At 33.9% G+C, this 17,142-nt stretch overlaps 1 pseudogene; it reads right to left on the bottom strand.

Annotated features, from left to right (window-relative positions):
* Positions 1 to 16,022: 16,022 nt before the first annotated feature.
* Positions 16,023 to 16,942, bottom strand: LOC112642699 (microtubule-associated protein RP/EB family member 1-like; annotated as a pseudogene).
* Positions 16,943 to 17,142: the final 200 nt, after the last annotated feature.

Raw genomic sequence — 17,142 nt, 5'->3', positions numbered from 1 at the left:
GCAAAAATAGAAAGATTTTAGCTAACTGTGTCTAAATAAATATTTCAAAACTGATTTCAGCTTAACAGAGACTGGATTTTTTTAAAGATTTTATTTATTTATTTATGAGAGACAGACAGAGAGAGGCAGAGACATAAAGGGAGAGGCAGGCTCCTCCCGGGGAGCCTGATGTGGGACTCGATCCCAGGACTCCAGGATCATGCCCTGAGCTGAAGGCAGATGCACAGTCGCTGAGCCACCCAGGCGTCCCACAAAAACTGGATTTTTCTATGTTTTATGCATAAGCTTGTTCTTTATTTTCTTTCATTTCTTTCTCTCTCTCTCTCTCTCTCTCTTTTTTTGTGGTTTAAATAAAGAACTATGATTATCTATAAAACTGATTGCTCCAAAGTAATTAATATTTTTTTCTTATGAAATTACCAGGATAAATTAAAACTCTTATAATTAAATAGTTTTCTCTTGTGTAAATAAAACATGCTGAGAGACTGTTGGAAAATTATTATTCCAAAAACCAATCAAATTAAGTCCTCATAGACTGAAAATATACTTTTTTTTTCCCTAATGACTATGACATTCTGTATTCACCCTCTAGATTGTCGATTGTCTCTTCAGCTAGCTATAAGCTACTCTTTCAACTGGCCAACAAAGCTTAAAATGTTTACTACTGGGCCCTTTATAAAAAATCAGGAAAGAAAGAAGAAAAGAAAGAAAGAAAAGAAAGAAAGAAAGAAAGAAAGAAAGAAAGAAAGAAAGAAAGAGAGAAAGAGAGAAAGAAAGAAGAAAAAGAAAGAAGAAAGAAAGAAAGAAAGAAAGGAAAGAAAGAAAGAAAGAAAGAAAGAAAGAAAGAAAGAAAGAAGAAAGAAAGAAAGAAAAAGAAGAAAGGAAGGAAGGAAGGAAGGAAGGAAGGAAGGAAGGAAGGAAGGAAGGAAGGAAGGAAGGAAGTTTCCAACTACTGTTGTAGAATAACTTTGTACTTCCTCTGAAACCCCCAGTGTATCAATGGCCAGAAAATTATGGATCCATTAATTTTTAATTTTATGGCTCAAGACCATTTAATAATAAGTTTGAATCCAAAGAAGACATGATGTATATCCCTGATGTTACCAATTCTCAGGAGAGAATGTATATTTTTTACCTACCAACTGCTCCAGTACAGATAGACAAAATTCCTCTTCATTACTTTGTGTTAGTTAATGAATATTTATCTTACCACCATTTCAGCATAGGTCTAGGTATTAATCAACTCTTCATTAATGAGTGACAAAGTCTCAATTTGTAAGTTCCTTTGCCCTTATCTCCTGCCATCCAGAAAAGTCAAAGTAATTGGCCATGTTGGTATTAAGTCTTGCTGATATTTCTAGCAGAAGTTGTTTTCTTTGTTTTCCTTTAGTTTTAGGTATATGTATATATATAAATTCCTAATAATTTTATTAAAGCATTTGTTATTGAGATTTTTCAGGTAAACTAGCTTTCCATATAGACTAAATATAATTATCAAATCCAAGTTGTACTTTCTTTAGGTATGAAACTTGCACTTCCTAATAAGCATTAGAAAAGTGTTTGAATGAAGAATGTTTAGCAAATATGATAATATTCACTGATGTACATAGCAATTTTATATAGCTAACCTGAGTTTCATTGAAAGATAGACCATGAGATAAAATGATGCTTATTTTTAACAAAATAGTCTACAAATAAGACATTGAACACATCATCTGCTGCAAGAATAAGTACTCTTCTAGCAAGTGCAATGTCATAAACTACTAGGAAATAATGTAAGTACAATAACAAGAAATAAAATGAAAGAAAATATTGAAGAAAAGTTAAACGATTACAGAATATAGAGTCAAAAGCTCTAGTATATGTCTAACGCTTCTCAGAAAAAGAAAAAAATTAAAAGGATAATGGCAATAACTAAAAGATCATAATTAATAGTCTTTAACTACTGATGAAAGACAAAATAAACAGACTGAAGCAAGTCAAGAGATTCCCAACAAGGTGATAACTGTTGGAAAAGTTCTCAAGTAAAGTGAACAGCAGAAAACAGACAAGAGAAAAATCCTAAAATTAAAATCAGCCTGAAAATTAAAAAAAAAAAAACAAAAAACAAGTTAACTCTAAAGAAGCAACAATTAGACAAAAAATAATTTCTCAACAGAAAAAAATGAAATTCCAATAAGGTGGAATGGTAATCGTAATATCTTCTAAAAATGCAGAATTTTATATTCATCAAAATATATTCCAAAATTTTTATTTATTTATGATAGTCACAGAGAGAGAAAGAGAGAGAGGCAGAGACATAGGCAGAGGGAGAAGCAGGCTCCATGCACCGGGAGCCCGATGTGGGATTCGATCCCGGGTCTCCAGGATCGCGCCCTGGGCCAAAGGCAGGCGCCAAACCGCTGCGCCACCCAGGGATCCCTCAAAATATATTTCAATGATAAAAGTGAAATAGCCACTTAAGTAAACAAACCAAAACTCGTAATTTAGCATCAGTAAAACTTCACTAAATGAAATCTAAAGGATATAATTCAAATTGAAAGAAAATAACCTTTCATATTTTAGGCCAAAAAAATTATCTCTGAGTTCTTTAAACAGTAAAACAAAATTTAAAAATTTGAGGTGCACAATTTTATAAAAGTTGGCTCAGTTGTAAAAGTTATGAAGTTCTCATATAATTCTAGAGGAAGACGTAGGAACTAACATTAGAATTAAAAATTAAAATGCATTTAATTTCTAGAGCATCCAATACAAGCAGAAATAGAATTTTAATATCTAAACTAGAAAAATGAATGATAGAAATAAAAAAGAATATAGAGAACTAATTTCATCAAGCTGGATAAATAATTTTCATAATTTAAGATTGGAGTTTTAACACACACATGTAATTTAATTTATACAAATAGATTAAAAGGTTCCAGGGACATCTGGTGGCTCAGTCAGTTAAGCGTCTGCCTTTGGCTTAGGTCATGATCCTGGTGTCCTTAAATCAAGTTCTGTGTCAGGCCCCCTGCTCAGTGGGGAGTCTGATTCTACCTCTACTCCTCCTCCCTACTGGTGCTCATTCTCTCTCTCTGTCTGAAATAAATAAATAAAATCTTAAAAAAAAGAAAAGAAAAGAAAAGAAAAAGACTTCCTTGAGTCATGTAACAACAGACTAGAAACTAGAAGAATAAAACCTCACTGTATTCTTTCCATAAGTATTAGATTTGAAGTACAGGAAACCAGAGGTTTGAAATTAAAACACTGGAAAGAGAAGGTGTAACATAGGATACTACCCAAAGGAAAGATAATGTGACCAATTCATTTGAGAAAATAAAAATCTTTGAGGTAAAATAATTAATAGATATAATAAGGACATTTTGTAAAGAATAAAACAATATCATCTCAAAATATATATTATAAAAGTTATTATTACAATGAAATAATATCACAGTAGAATTTTTAACTCAATTTTTCAGTAATTTATATAACCAGAAGAAAAAAATATTAGGAGGAATATAGAAGGTTTTAACTTCCTAATAAAGAAAATTGATCTAATGGACACATATAAAATCCTGCACCTAAATATTTCACAATTCATCTTAAAAATAAAATGAAATAAAATTTACATAGGCATTCTGCTTCTAATAATGGTGATATAGAGTATAAGGATTATATCCTCCTGTAGATAACCATCAAGGACTTTAAACAAAATATAATAAACAACACTTCAGAGTCATAAAGATCTATCATTATGATCTTAGGTTATTACCTACGGCCAATTGAATATTTCCCAGAAATTTGCATCATTAGCAGATGTTCACAGGCTGGAAGGGAATGAGAGCTCCATTACATGATTCCAGTGCCTCTGAAAGAAATGGACTAGTTTCACTGCCAAAGGTCTAATTCTTCCCTGCCCTTATCCTCATGACTTGGTTTTTCATCTGGTTACTCGATTTTGTAAATCTACGAGCATGTTTCCAATTAGTTCCTTTTTGATGAAGTTAGAGTTGGTTTCTATTAGTTGCAAATGAAGAACTTTAATAACAGGAAGATGAAGAACATAAAATAGGTTACATATATTGTTCCTAATGGGAAACCCCAATAATAGATCATTTAATCAGTAAAGATAAACAAAATGTTTGCCTGATGGAATAATTACAAAGTTGACAGAACTACACATGGATGAGATAATACAGAATTGTAAACAGTCTAAACATACTAAGCTTGCATTCACTTGGGGTGTTGAGTGTCAGAATTTCTATTACAGAATGTTAAAATAATAACACAAATAATAACATAGTATTACAAATGTATGAAACCCTCTAACACTGTGTATGAAAAATGACAGCAATTAAAAGACTAAAAAATAAGTTGATAAAACCTGAATATAGTCTAAGTGGCACTCTTGAGACCGCAGTGAAGACATTGGAACAGGTAAACTTATAAAACATTTGAAAAAAATACAGGATTTTTATTTATTAATTTTAATTCTTTTTAATGATTTATTTATTTGAGAGAGAGAGTGTGTGTGAGCTGCGAGGGGGGTGTTAAGGGCAGAGGAAGAGGAAGAGTCTGTTTCAAGCAGACTTCTCCTGAGCATGGGTCCCCACATGGGGCTCAATCCTAGGATGCTTGGATCCTGACCTGACCTGAAACCAATAGTCAAATGCTTAACCTGAGGCACCCAGGCACCCCTGGAAATTTTAAAAATAAGCAAATGTATCAATTAAAGTTCACAAATTGCTTCTCGCAAAGTTTTTATCTTTAATTACTATACTTATATATATTTTACAAAATCTAAATTTCTATACAAAAACTCTGACAAATAAAATACAAAAAACGGCAGTTCTAATACGAAAAACAAGATTGATCCCAGACTCACTTGTAGAACACCAAATGTCAAAAGACATTGTAGAAGCTATTTAGAGATATTTGAGAAGAAATTTGTCACTTTATGGAAATACTTAGAATTTTATTCTTAACCACACCATTAAGATTCATGTGGAAACATGAATTTATTCTCAGATAATTGAAAGTTTAGAATATTTACCCATAAAGCCTTTCTTGAACATGAGCTGAAAAGCAGCATAGAGATCCCTCAGATAACCTAAGGGGAGAAAAAATAAAAAAACTTACGAAGTGCCATTTTAAAAAAAGTGACAACACGTTTTTATTTCCAAAAGTAATGCAAATGCAAAATAATAGATATAAGTAAGGTTGCAAACTGCTCTCAGCATGAAAATTTCCTATCAGGGAAATTTTAAACTATTAAATGGTAAATCGAAAATGAAGACATCCATGGAAAGTGGAAACATGTGAGATAGGGAAATAGGATAATAAAAACGTTCAAATGCCCTTATTTTTTAAAGAGCTTAATTTTGTTCTTGGCTTTGATCATCTTAAGTTATATACTGAGTAATACATATTTTCTTAAATTTGAGGAGTCCAACAGATAAATTATATTTCTTTTAAAATATATATATTCATTTATTTATTCCAGAGAGTGTATGAGTGAGCACAAGCTGGGGGAAGGGCAGAAGGGGAAGGAAGGAGAGAGTCTTAAGCAGACACTCTGCTGAGCAGGAGCCTGATGATCCTATGGCCCATTGAGATCATGAGCTGAGCCAAACCAGGAGTCAGATGCTTAACCAACTAAGCCACCCAGGCATCCTGGTAAATGGTATTTCTTACAGTGTATTATTGAATACTGTCTCAACTAGGTTGTCAACAATGAGCACTGATACACAGAAAGCTAGAATAATTCTTACAACAAAGAAAACAATGTAGGGATGCCTGGGTGGCTCAGTGGTTGAGCATCTGCCTTCAGCTCAGACCATGATCCCGGGGTCCTGGGATCGAGTCCCACATTAGGCTCCCTGCATGGAGCCTGCTTCTCCCTCTGCCTATGTCTCTTCCTCTTTCTCTGTGTCTCTCATGAATATATTTTTTTAAATAAAGAAAACAATTTAAATGTTTTAATCTAGTGTGTTAGCAATGTCTTTGACTTAATTGGTGTTATTGGTTGAAAACAATAGAAATATTTATAGTATAAGCAAGCAAAAATAGATCTACTGGAAAGGCAAAAAAAAATGGCTCTTAGAGTTGACTAAGAAAAGGAGGAGAATTAGGGTCAGACAGGAGGCAGAGGGCAACTCAAATCAGACCTCGGGAAAAGGAAGGAGATCTGTTTTGATGTGGCCTTTGGCCCTTCAGCCACCGCCCCTTGCCACTGGCCATCACCAGTGTAGCATGGGCATGCATTGCCACTAAGGCTCCTGGGCTCTTCCTTCCCTGGTCACTTACTGTTTTAATTTTGGATTTTAAATATCTGTCTGGTCACCATGAATAATTTCAGACTCTGCACTTATTTTTCACCTATGGGAAAAAAATCCCAGAAATGAGGCACTAACCCAATTTAACCTCCAGGTGATAGAGAGGGAAATCTATTCACAAAGATCTTTGAAATTGGAAGGCTCTATAGGGGGATTCCTAAATAAAAGGAAGGCTTGCCATAATGAACTGAAGGTCCATCCCTGTTGTGACAAATGGCACGATTTACTTCTTTTTCAGGCTGGTTATATGTCAGTTTCAGCTCAATAAACTTGAAAAAAAGTAAAGAAAAAGTGTTGAAAGCTTGACAAATGCCCACATGTCCAGAAGAAAACATACTCTACTCTTTCTCTCTCTCTTTCCCTCTCTCTCTCTCTCTTTCACACATACACACACAATTGCAGTTACTAACACAGACTATTCCCTATAAAATCAAAATCACACTCAACCATTTCCTGAAGGAGAAAATGCCAAATCCAAATCACATCATTTCTATACTTAGCTTCAAGTCCAGAACCACTAGATAATATAGATTACTTTTGCACTTATTTCATATTTGTCTTTCCTTATTCTATAAACTCTGGCTTAAATTGTAAATACCTCAAATAAACTCTATACTCTGTAGATATCAGTGAAAGAAAGAAAATTAAAAAAAATAAAAATATCTCTATATATCTCTAAGAGATATAAGTAATTGCATTATTCCTTGTTTCCTCTACTACAACAGGTAATAATAGCTGTTAAAACTCCTTACATCCACTAACCATTTCATGTTTGCTCTGATTGACAACTCTTTTTTTTATCATTTTGGTGATGAAATATCAGAATTTTTGTAGAGATCCCTGTTTTCCATTAGCTTTTAATATTTGAATAAAACCTACTAAAATTCATAGAAATTGTAATCCAGTCCCCTTCCACTCCACTTAGAGAAACTATATGTGGGAAGTAGGGAAAGAATTTCTATCTTGATATTCGTCAAGACACCATTCACTGGGTATAAGAGAATAAGCAAGGACAAACTGGCCCAAAGTGTTAAGTTGGTGGTTCCCATAACATAAATATCAGAAGGCATAGAATAGGAGCACAGATAATACAACTCTAAAGTTGCATGAATCTAAAATCCTATGGACAGAGCACAAAAGAGTGTACACCAATACACACCTGTTCATATACACAAGTTTTTAAAGCTTTTATTTATTTATTTATTCATGAGAGACACACGGAAAGAGGCAGAGACATAGGCAGAGGGAGAAGCCGACTCCTTGCAGGGAGCCGGATGTAGGTCTCCACCCCATCACTCCAGGATAATACCTAGACGCTCAACCACTGAGCCACCCACGCATCCCATGCACACACCTATTGATACAATACTTCCTAAGTTTATTTCTCTTTTTGTTTTCCCTTGGTATCTAGGTGCCTGGTAAACTCCTTAAGTTGCAGCCTATCCCAGCTAAGTTGATGGAAGCTAAAGGAAAGTCTTTACTCATGTTTCCATCAAAGCATTTACAGAAGGAATAACACATGACTTGCTGACTTGCAAGTATGAATCTGGACACCAGTGTCTTCACAGTCAGGAGCATCCTCATGAATCTGAGATTTCTCAAGTAATCAATTCTGTATAAAGAGATGGAGTTCTAAAGGTGTATAGAAAGATAATATATATGTGTGTGTAGAAAGAACATCACTTCTGATATATTTAATTAAATTGAAATTTTAAAATAAATTAAAAACATAAATTACACTTTAGACAACCTCAAAATTAGGAATAAAGTTAGTGGAGCAGATTAAAAGTAATATGAATGACTACTTCTCCTACTTCCTAATGTAGAAATTGTCTTTCTAAACCCAGCAATGGAGGCTTTGGAGCTCATCCTGTTTTCCTGTTTTTTGAGATTTAACCATGCTTAATGCATTTAAATTAGCAGTATGCTTATGCTGATATATATTACATCATCCAATCTATTAAAAAATTACATGCAAACAGGTTTGGGAAATGTTTTAAAAGAAATTTAAAAATAGCTCCGCAGGAACAAAAGATAACTGAGTTCCACAACTACCCACTGATTAGAAAATAGAAGTTTCCTGTATACCCTCAGATGGCTTTGCATACAGTTTTGATGAAAATGTCAGTAACTAATAACCAGCTAATCTCATACTAATGAATATATCTCCTTAGGAATAATTGACCTTAAAACTAACTTGAAAAGGGTTTTTTAAGAAGCAAATACGTAGTTCAGCAATGATTTAAACTAATCATTGGAGAAATAACCAGAAAAAAACTTATAATTGCTGTTATTTTAATTTGTGGGACAACTGTTTTAATATATCGTTAACTTTTAAATATACTATAAAATTTTATTAATTCTCTATAAAGCCAGTGGATATATGAAAATTCAAGCAAAATATTGACTATTAAATGTTTATAAAAGAATTCACAGGGATCCCTGGGTGGCGCAGCGGTTTGGCGCTTGCCTTTGGCCCAGGGTGCGATCCTGGAGACCCGGGATCGAATCCCACATCGGGCTCCCGGTGCATGGAGCCTGCTTCTCTCTCTGCCTATGTCTCTGCCTCTCTCTCTTTGTGTGACTATCATAAATAAAAAAAAAAAAATTCACATCATATACTACCTCTTATTGTAGAGCTCTAAACTATTTTTGGACTTCTCCAAATTATGAATAAGTATATACTAGAAAAATATTAGGTTTTTCTAGTGTGGACAATAGATGAAATTACTATATTTGAAGAGATGACTAGAATACTCCCTACCCACTCAACTATGACCCATTAAATTGCTCTGAATGATAAATCAGATGCTTTAAACCCACACTTCATTATCATTTCAAATGTGCTTCTTTCAAATAAGTTAATAATAGTTGTAGAATATACTGGTCAGGGCCGGAAACAAGTGACCTGAGGACTGTGGCTGTCAGGGGTCCACCTGATTGCCTAACAGCTACTGGGATCAGATGTCGCCTGTCCTGAATGCAGCGTTCACACCAGTGTGCTACTGTAAGAACTGAGAAGTTTTGCTCTAAATCACAGAGAAATCTGACAAGTACTATGTAAGACCAGAAATGTCAAAATGCTTTCAAACAGGTAACAGAAATCCTGACTCTTATTTTGTTTTAACAATAAATAAATTCTGATATCATGTACTAAAGAATGAAGTATTTCATATTGTCTTTTTTTTTTCCTGATAAGAAAAACTGGTGCAGCATGTTTTGTTATTCATATGTGGAAAGGAGACAGGAAATTGTGTTCCAATAATGGAACACAGGTCCATTTCTTGATCTGATTAGGCCAGATTAGGTCACCTGCTCACCCATGAATCATTATTAATCTGGGAGCAATGCCGTGAACTGTATGATGCAAATCTGGCTTCCTATGGTATCTTTGAGCTAACAATGGGAAAGGGCTTATCCATCTCTGCCCTTTGGATGGGATGAAATTCCCCTGATTCATTGATGCTGCATAAAGAGGGGATAATACCAGGATTCTATATAGAAATAGTAAGAGGAATGGATGGATGAGTAACTAACTAGTGTTGATCTGCTATTAAATGAAGATAACAATTCATTGTTTCTACTGTGATGGCTCTGAAATAGAACACATTAGGTTTTCTTTATTTTGATTCTATATTTGCTGAAAACAGATAAAAAAATTAAATATCCTACAGTTTGGCCATTCCATGATTCTGTTCACTTAATCTCTTTGATTAGTTACTTTTCAAATGTCTATAGTTTCCTTAGAAAATTAATCATTTTGTAACTTCAAACACATGAAGCTATTATGGTTTTCTCCTAAAGGTATTTTCCTATCTTCTCTCTTTTTTTTCTTAACCCAAAACTGCTTTTCCTCAAAATAGTCACTTTTATAAACTTGTAACTTGTTAAGTATGATGTCTTTATTAACACTAGATTCTAGCACAATTTAAAATATACATGTATATTATTTATAAGCAATGGGTGATATTGTTCCAACATAACCTTGAAAAAGTAGGGAAAAAAAATTCGGTCTGAGTCCAGCAGCAGCCAAAGGAGCTCAGAAACAGTAATGTTAGTGCTAGCCTGGCAGACACAATTTACACGGAACTTAATCAAAATAAGATTAAAAGTCCATAGCAATTTCCTTGAGTGGCCAGTCAGATATCCCCATTACGGTCACCAACCAGTCTGCCCCAGGGGCCTATTTCAGAAATAAATTGGTTCGTAGATGAGCTGATGCAGAAGAAGAAAAAAAATGTTTTCTTGAGACTGTATCCTAAATTTTATCAAGTAATACAGGGAAACTTCAGAGTCTTTTTATTCTGAAATGTTCTTTTTTAAATTTGCTTTATACATTCTTAAATTTATTAATATTTTATTAAATATTAGTTTATGTAAGCTTATTGTTTGACTTTGTATAGGATTTATTAGGTGGCATTAAATACTTAATAAAAAAGTACAGCAGTAACACATGGGAAATTGTGCAGAGAACAATTTTATTCAGTTATTAGAAGATTTGTGCACTGATTTTGTTAATAATGCTTAGCAATCACAAACATTATATCATGCCAGAGAAATCTGAAAAAGATACCATTAACATAGAAGCCTTAAAAGGAAACTTTCAATTTGAGGGATATTTCTAGACATTTTCCTTAATGGGAGAATAGAAGTTTTATAAACGTATCAAATCACTGAAATTTTGGCCTCACCAAAAGATCCTTACATAAAGCAGTGATTTGTGGGAATAAGACTTGATTTGGGCAACATAAAAAAAATGTTAACAAGTAAATATACAATCAAGAAAAAAAAATTCAGATTTTATTTATTTATTTAAGAGAGAGAGATAGGACAACTGGGGGTGGGGGAGGAGCAGCGGGAGAGGGAGAGGGGGAAGCAGACTCTCCCCTGAGCAGGGAGCCCAGACGCAGGACCATGAGATCATGACCTGAGCTAAAGGCAGACAGCCAACTGAGCCACCCACATGCTCCAAGATAAAATTTACTCACATGACATTTTTTTTTCCAGGACAAGACATATTTCCATCAATTGCAAAAATAAATATGCTTAGTTCATTAAGTTATATGCTGAGCGGTAATAAATTAGTAGCAGAAATTGACTATGCCTTTTCAGTGACAATCTAAGTTTCTTAATAAAAATACCAATTCCCTGCTTATATTTACTATATGATTTATTTTTTTTATTTTTTTAATTTACTATATGATTTAATGCATTAGGCTAAAATATACAGTTATTTCTATGTTTTCAGGACATGTTCAACAAATCCCTCACTTGTACATTTTCTAACTGTCAAACATTTTAATCTCTTGATTAGAATATTTAATAAACATTTCTACAAATAATTTCAGACCTCAAAATTTCATAAAGATCAATCCTTCAATATTTAGACCTAAAAAGTAATCTCCAATGTCTATCAATTTCCAGATTTGAACTTTCCTCTTTATTGTTTACTCCTACACTTTATTTCTTATCCTGGCTAAAGATGCTTCATGATATTATTATCAAGAAATGATTCAGTAGTAATTTATCTAGTTGTACTATTTTCACTTATCCATCCAAAGACACCCTTTGAATTGCTGCTAAGTGTATTTTAACTCAACAATATTTAACAGTAATTATTAACGTACAAAGCAGTAGGGCAGGTTCTGTGAACAAGTGTCACTGAACAACTGATCAAAATATTTGCAGTAAAAGGAGGAAAAGAAGTCCTGTTATAAAGAAAAATATATTTAAAGACTATATAAGGCATAATCCATTTTGAATGCCTTCAACTCAATTCGCTAAACTATGAAAGTATCTTTTTAGTTTGAGTAATTATTTTCATATGTCAGTCCTTCTGAAAGAGATATTTGTTTTATTTTTTTTTCCTTTTTTGAGTCATGAACACTATGCAATTGTCCATACCTGTTGTGTCTGGCCTAAAGAGACTAATAATCACACAATAGTTTTTGCACTTTTTGGTCTGATGTTAGTGGGTGCTTTGAGGCAAAACTGAATGAGTTTCCAATAGCCAGTCCAAATTACAAGAAATACAGACACAAAATGCCTGGGGTTATCCTCAAATGAAGTTACATTTGAATTGCATCCAATATCCTTTATTACGATGTGGAAATGCTCAAAGCAAATACAATAGTTTCTCTTTGCCTCTGACACTTAAGTTCACAGTGTTAGGTTTAAATATAACTTTTGTAATGGCTACTTCACTGAGGAAACTTGAAAAATATTTCATGCAGAATGACAATTTTCTGTAATAACCTATTAGAGTTTTGTTTGTAGGGCAAAACCGGGATCTCAATATAATATGAATTGAATAACAAAATTTTATGAATTGAGATTCCACTCATAAGCTATTTAAGTTGTTCAGGTTAAAAAATTTCATATTAGCATTAAATTTAAAGCATAGACATGCTGGAGGAGAAATAATAAAAATATCTTTAGAGAATAAACTGTTTTCAAGGATCCAAGTATTAGATGCCACATCACTTGTTTGTGTGATCATTATAAATAAAAACACACATTTGTGTCATATTTTAATATATTAATACATATCCACAAACATTTATTATTGTCTTCATAGGTAATTCATGTGCTTGGTAGCTTAATGCATGTAGTTAAAAGGACATAGTTATTAGTTTCAGACAAAATTATTTCCAATTCTGGCTTTGTAACTTGACAGCTATATAAACTTGATTAAATTACTTAATTTGAATTTCAGATTCCATTCTTATGAAGTAATAATAATATTGAGTTCCTTTTAAAATCTATGAGTCGATTATAAACAATGTGTTTGAAGTCTTTGGCAATATTCATCTGTAAACAAATGACTGCTATTAAACATCATTCCTAGACTGGTTCTAGTTTCAAAGACACTTAAGAAAAAAAAAAAAAAAACAGGATCTGTTTAAATAAAATTAACAGTATGCTTTTTTTCACTTATACTGATTGGTTTCTTTGTCAATTAGTCTGAATCAGCTAAGGGTTACTGGTTTATACAGCACATTTAGATAATAAAATAATTACGCACATTTATATTATAAATCAATCTTTCTGATCACTTCAAATTGGGCAAAATTAAACCAAAATTCTATGTCAGAAGAATTCACTTTTAACCAGCAAAGACTAGACTATGAGTTAATTGTGATCATGACAGAGACTGTCTCAGGGGAGAGGATACCATGTATGTCAAATGGCTGGGAAATCTTATTTCATTCCCTGAAAGATATTTTTGCTCATCAAATAATACTGAGTGAATGCTAAGAGCTAGACAGCTAGATGATTATCCACATCTATTTCTCTGATAATTTCTTTTAGAATTCCCTCCCCCATAGACTGAGGAAATTAAAACCATCACTAACATCTACTTTTAGCTCAAAACTCTGCTTATAGACATTTCCTATGATTTACTGACAAAATGAAAGCATTTAGAAGAGAACTCTCTAATATTCCTATTCACACATCTATCACCTTCTTTAAATCTGTACTCCCCACCCACCCACTAACATTGTCATTCTTGTTATGATAAGTTAGCTCTCCTTGCTTTATTCCAAGGCTTTCTCTCTTACTTGTACATTGGACAATGTTTTCTCTTGCTTTATTGAAGTATTCCATCCATAAATCATTCTTTATTCTGATTACAAGTTTTATACTTCCTTCACCCCATGTTGACATGGAACCTTCCAGCATTAACCCCATTCTTTGTTCTAGTCTTTTTTCTACAGGGTTTTCTATGTTTGCTGATTCTACTTCTCTTTTAATTTTTCCTAACATTCTAGTCACTTTTTAAATTCTACTACTTCAGTAAAACTAACATTGGTAAGATTACCAACACTGCCCATTTTACCAAACTTACTAGTCAATTTTTACTTTTTATTGTTTTCAATCTTTCTACAGAAAAAAAATTAGCAGAATATACCACTCCCTCTTTGCAATTATTGCTTTACTGGACTTCCCAGACTCTACACTGTTCTCTGTCTGTCTCTCTCTCTCTCTCTCTCTCTCAATATCAATGTCTATTCCTTTTGAGTCTCATATTTATCCATCTTTATCCTTTATCCTATATGAAATACATACACTGAAGTATCCAAGAAACAGATTCTTAAGTTCTCTTCCCTTCGTGTATTCAATTTAGGTGGACTTGAGAGTCATTAATCTTTAATATTCTAGATTAACCAATGACTCTCAAATGTATGCCCTCTCCTGTGATGTCCACATTCTCATCAAAAAAGTCTTTTGAACATTAGAAATTAAATGTCTAATATACATCTCATTATAATTTTTGACCCCTTAATCCATTCCTTCCCATTCTTCATAAAATGCTACTAACATTTAATTAGTTGCTGAGTAAATGTCATTCCATGAGGGTAAGAATTTTGTCAAAGTTGTGTATTACATTATCCCTCACAACTGACAGAAATACCCAAATAGAGTAGCTACTCATTAATGGGAGCAGAAAGGTAGATAGCCAGGAAGGAAAGAAGAATTATATTAAATTGAATGAAGGGTTAAATGAAGGAAGATTATCCAAAACTACGATAGGCTATATAGCATGTCTAATGAAGCACATCTATTAATAGCCATTATAGATTTAATCCAAAATTGGCCAAACACAAAAGCCACTTTTCATTCATTTTCTCTGACTCTCAAGTTAGTACAATGTAAAATTAGTCAGTAGCTTGGATCTCTTTGCTCTGCCTCTAGTAGTGGGTGGACAAGCGCGCTTTCTATCATAATTCCACTCTCCAAGGCCAATGGGAACTTTTTACACATTTAAGGTCTGCATACCATTTAAGAAGATTAAAAATGGAACTGAGAAACTTTCACATAGATATACCAATATAAATAGAAGAATAAATGGAAAATAGAAAAAAAAAGGTAAAAATCTCACATGTTCTTTTCAGAAATACAGCAGATTTTTATGTAAGTATGGGATACATTAATCACATCAAATAGTAGTTGTAAATAGACTTTTTACTCATCAGCGTTGTATTGAATCACCTATCAACTGGCTGTTAACCTTCTCAAAGAAACATTTGAAGACTCCAATTTGCCCTTGTTAAAATATTTAGCTATAGACTGTTCTATGACAGAATAATTTCAAAAACATATGATTGACATGGTGTGTTCAATACTTTATATTCAGTAAACATGACCTACAAAGATGTTTCTTAAAGTATACTGTGTCTCAAATTGCCTGTTTTTGTTATAAGGGACTTAATATTACAGAGTTAATTTTTGCAATTTTTATTTTTATTTTTTAAATACTCTTAAGGCATTTATTTTTTTTTTTATTTTTTATTTTATTTTTTTTTTAAGGCATTTATTTATTAAAAAGTTCTCTGCCAAGATTTCACATTAGCTTAAAATTCAAATCAGTCTTTACATTTCTCTACTGAGGACTGCACCTCAGTATATACCTAAAAGCAGCGAGTGTTACGAGCATCCACACAGTGAGCCCCCTGGTCAGCTTCTCTGTTCCCCAGGTGACCCAACTAGAAGTTAATACTGCTCTGCTACAGGGTTAAAGCTCCTAACTCAAACTCATTGGAAAAGGGGTGAAACTTCTGCAAAGTGCACTTTAAGAAGAGGTACTGTTTGCTCATGAAAAGAAACCAGTGAGTCCTCTAAGAATAATAAAAGGGGGTATTTTACAGTCAAGCACATGATTTGGAATGAAGAATTCAGATGTTGCTCTGCTGGTCCAGTCTGTTAATACACTTCTTGTTCCTCCTGTGGGCCCCCCTTTCATCAGGTATCACAAAGCCTTCATCTGTGGCATAGAGAATGTCCAGGATCCTCTGCAATACAGGACGGGCACTGAGGGGGGCACTTGATGGGATGAGCGCTGGATGTTATGCTATATGTTGGCAAATTGAACTCCAATAAAAAAATAAAAAAATAAATAAAAAATAAAAATACAGGGTTGTTTTCCCCTTCGTTCTCCTGGCAAATCAATTCAATGTTTTTTAGCTTTCCAAAGTAGAAATCTCTCTCTTTCTCCAAGTCTTGGACGGTAAGTTTCCATACATTCACCTGCTGCATCAATTCAGCTGCTTCATCATCCCGTTGCCCACACTAGGATTCTTTCGCACCACACCCGGGCCAGCCTTTAGGGTTGCAGTAGTTCTGTGTGTTGCAGTGGGCCTCTGTGGAACTGCACTGCTAGAGCTGAGAGGTTTCTTCGGGTTGTTCAGAGCTGGAGCAACAAGGGAGGGAGCCACTGCAGTGTCTTGACCTTGTCTGGCAGCTACAGGGTCACAGTCTTTTCCATCATAGTTTGCATCAAAAAACTTCTTGAACCACTGAACAAATTCAAAATTGTCCTGAAACTTTCCTTTTACTAATTTGTCCACAGGACTTATTTTGTCAACACCCATTCTCTTAAAACCTGCTTGTAGTATTTTGAGGTTCTGGATGTATTCATGCTCTAGTTTAGCCTGGAATTTCACTTTCTTCAAGGCAGTGGAGCCAGGGAATAGCATGTCCATGAACTGACAATAGGCAGCCCCTGAGCACAACTGTTCAATCTTTGTCAGATTCAGCTGCAGAGACTCATTGATCCAGGCCAGCATATCATGTTGACTTAGGTTAACACTGGTGACAGACGTTGAGTATAAGTTCACTGCCATCCTCGGCTCTTGGCGGGACCATGTCCACTGCCTGTGCCCGGCTTCTGCTCCGTCTTTGTCTAGTTCTGCAATTTTTATTTATTTTTATTTTTTTTTATTTATTTATGATAGTCACAGAGAGAGAGAGAGGGGCGCAGAGACACAGGCAGAGGGAGAAGCAGGCTCCATGCACCGGCAGCCCGACGTGGGATTCGATCCCG

The sequence above is a fragment of the Canis lupus genome, chromosome 19 (genome assembly GCF_003254725.2).
Source record: "Canis lupus dingo isolate Sandy chromosome 19, ASM325472v2, whole genome shotgun sequence".
Taxonomy (NCBI): Eukaryota; Metazoa; Chordata; class Mammalia; order Carnivora; family Canidae; genus Canis; species Canis lupus.
Note: the sequence above shows the minus strand (reverse complement) of the source record. Positions and strands in the feature narration are given on the sequence as shown.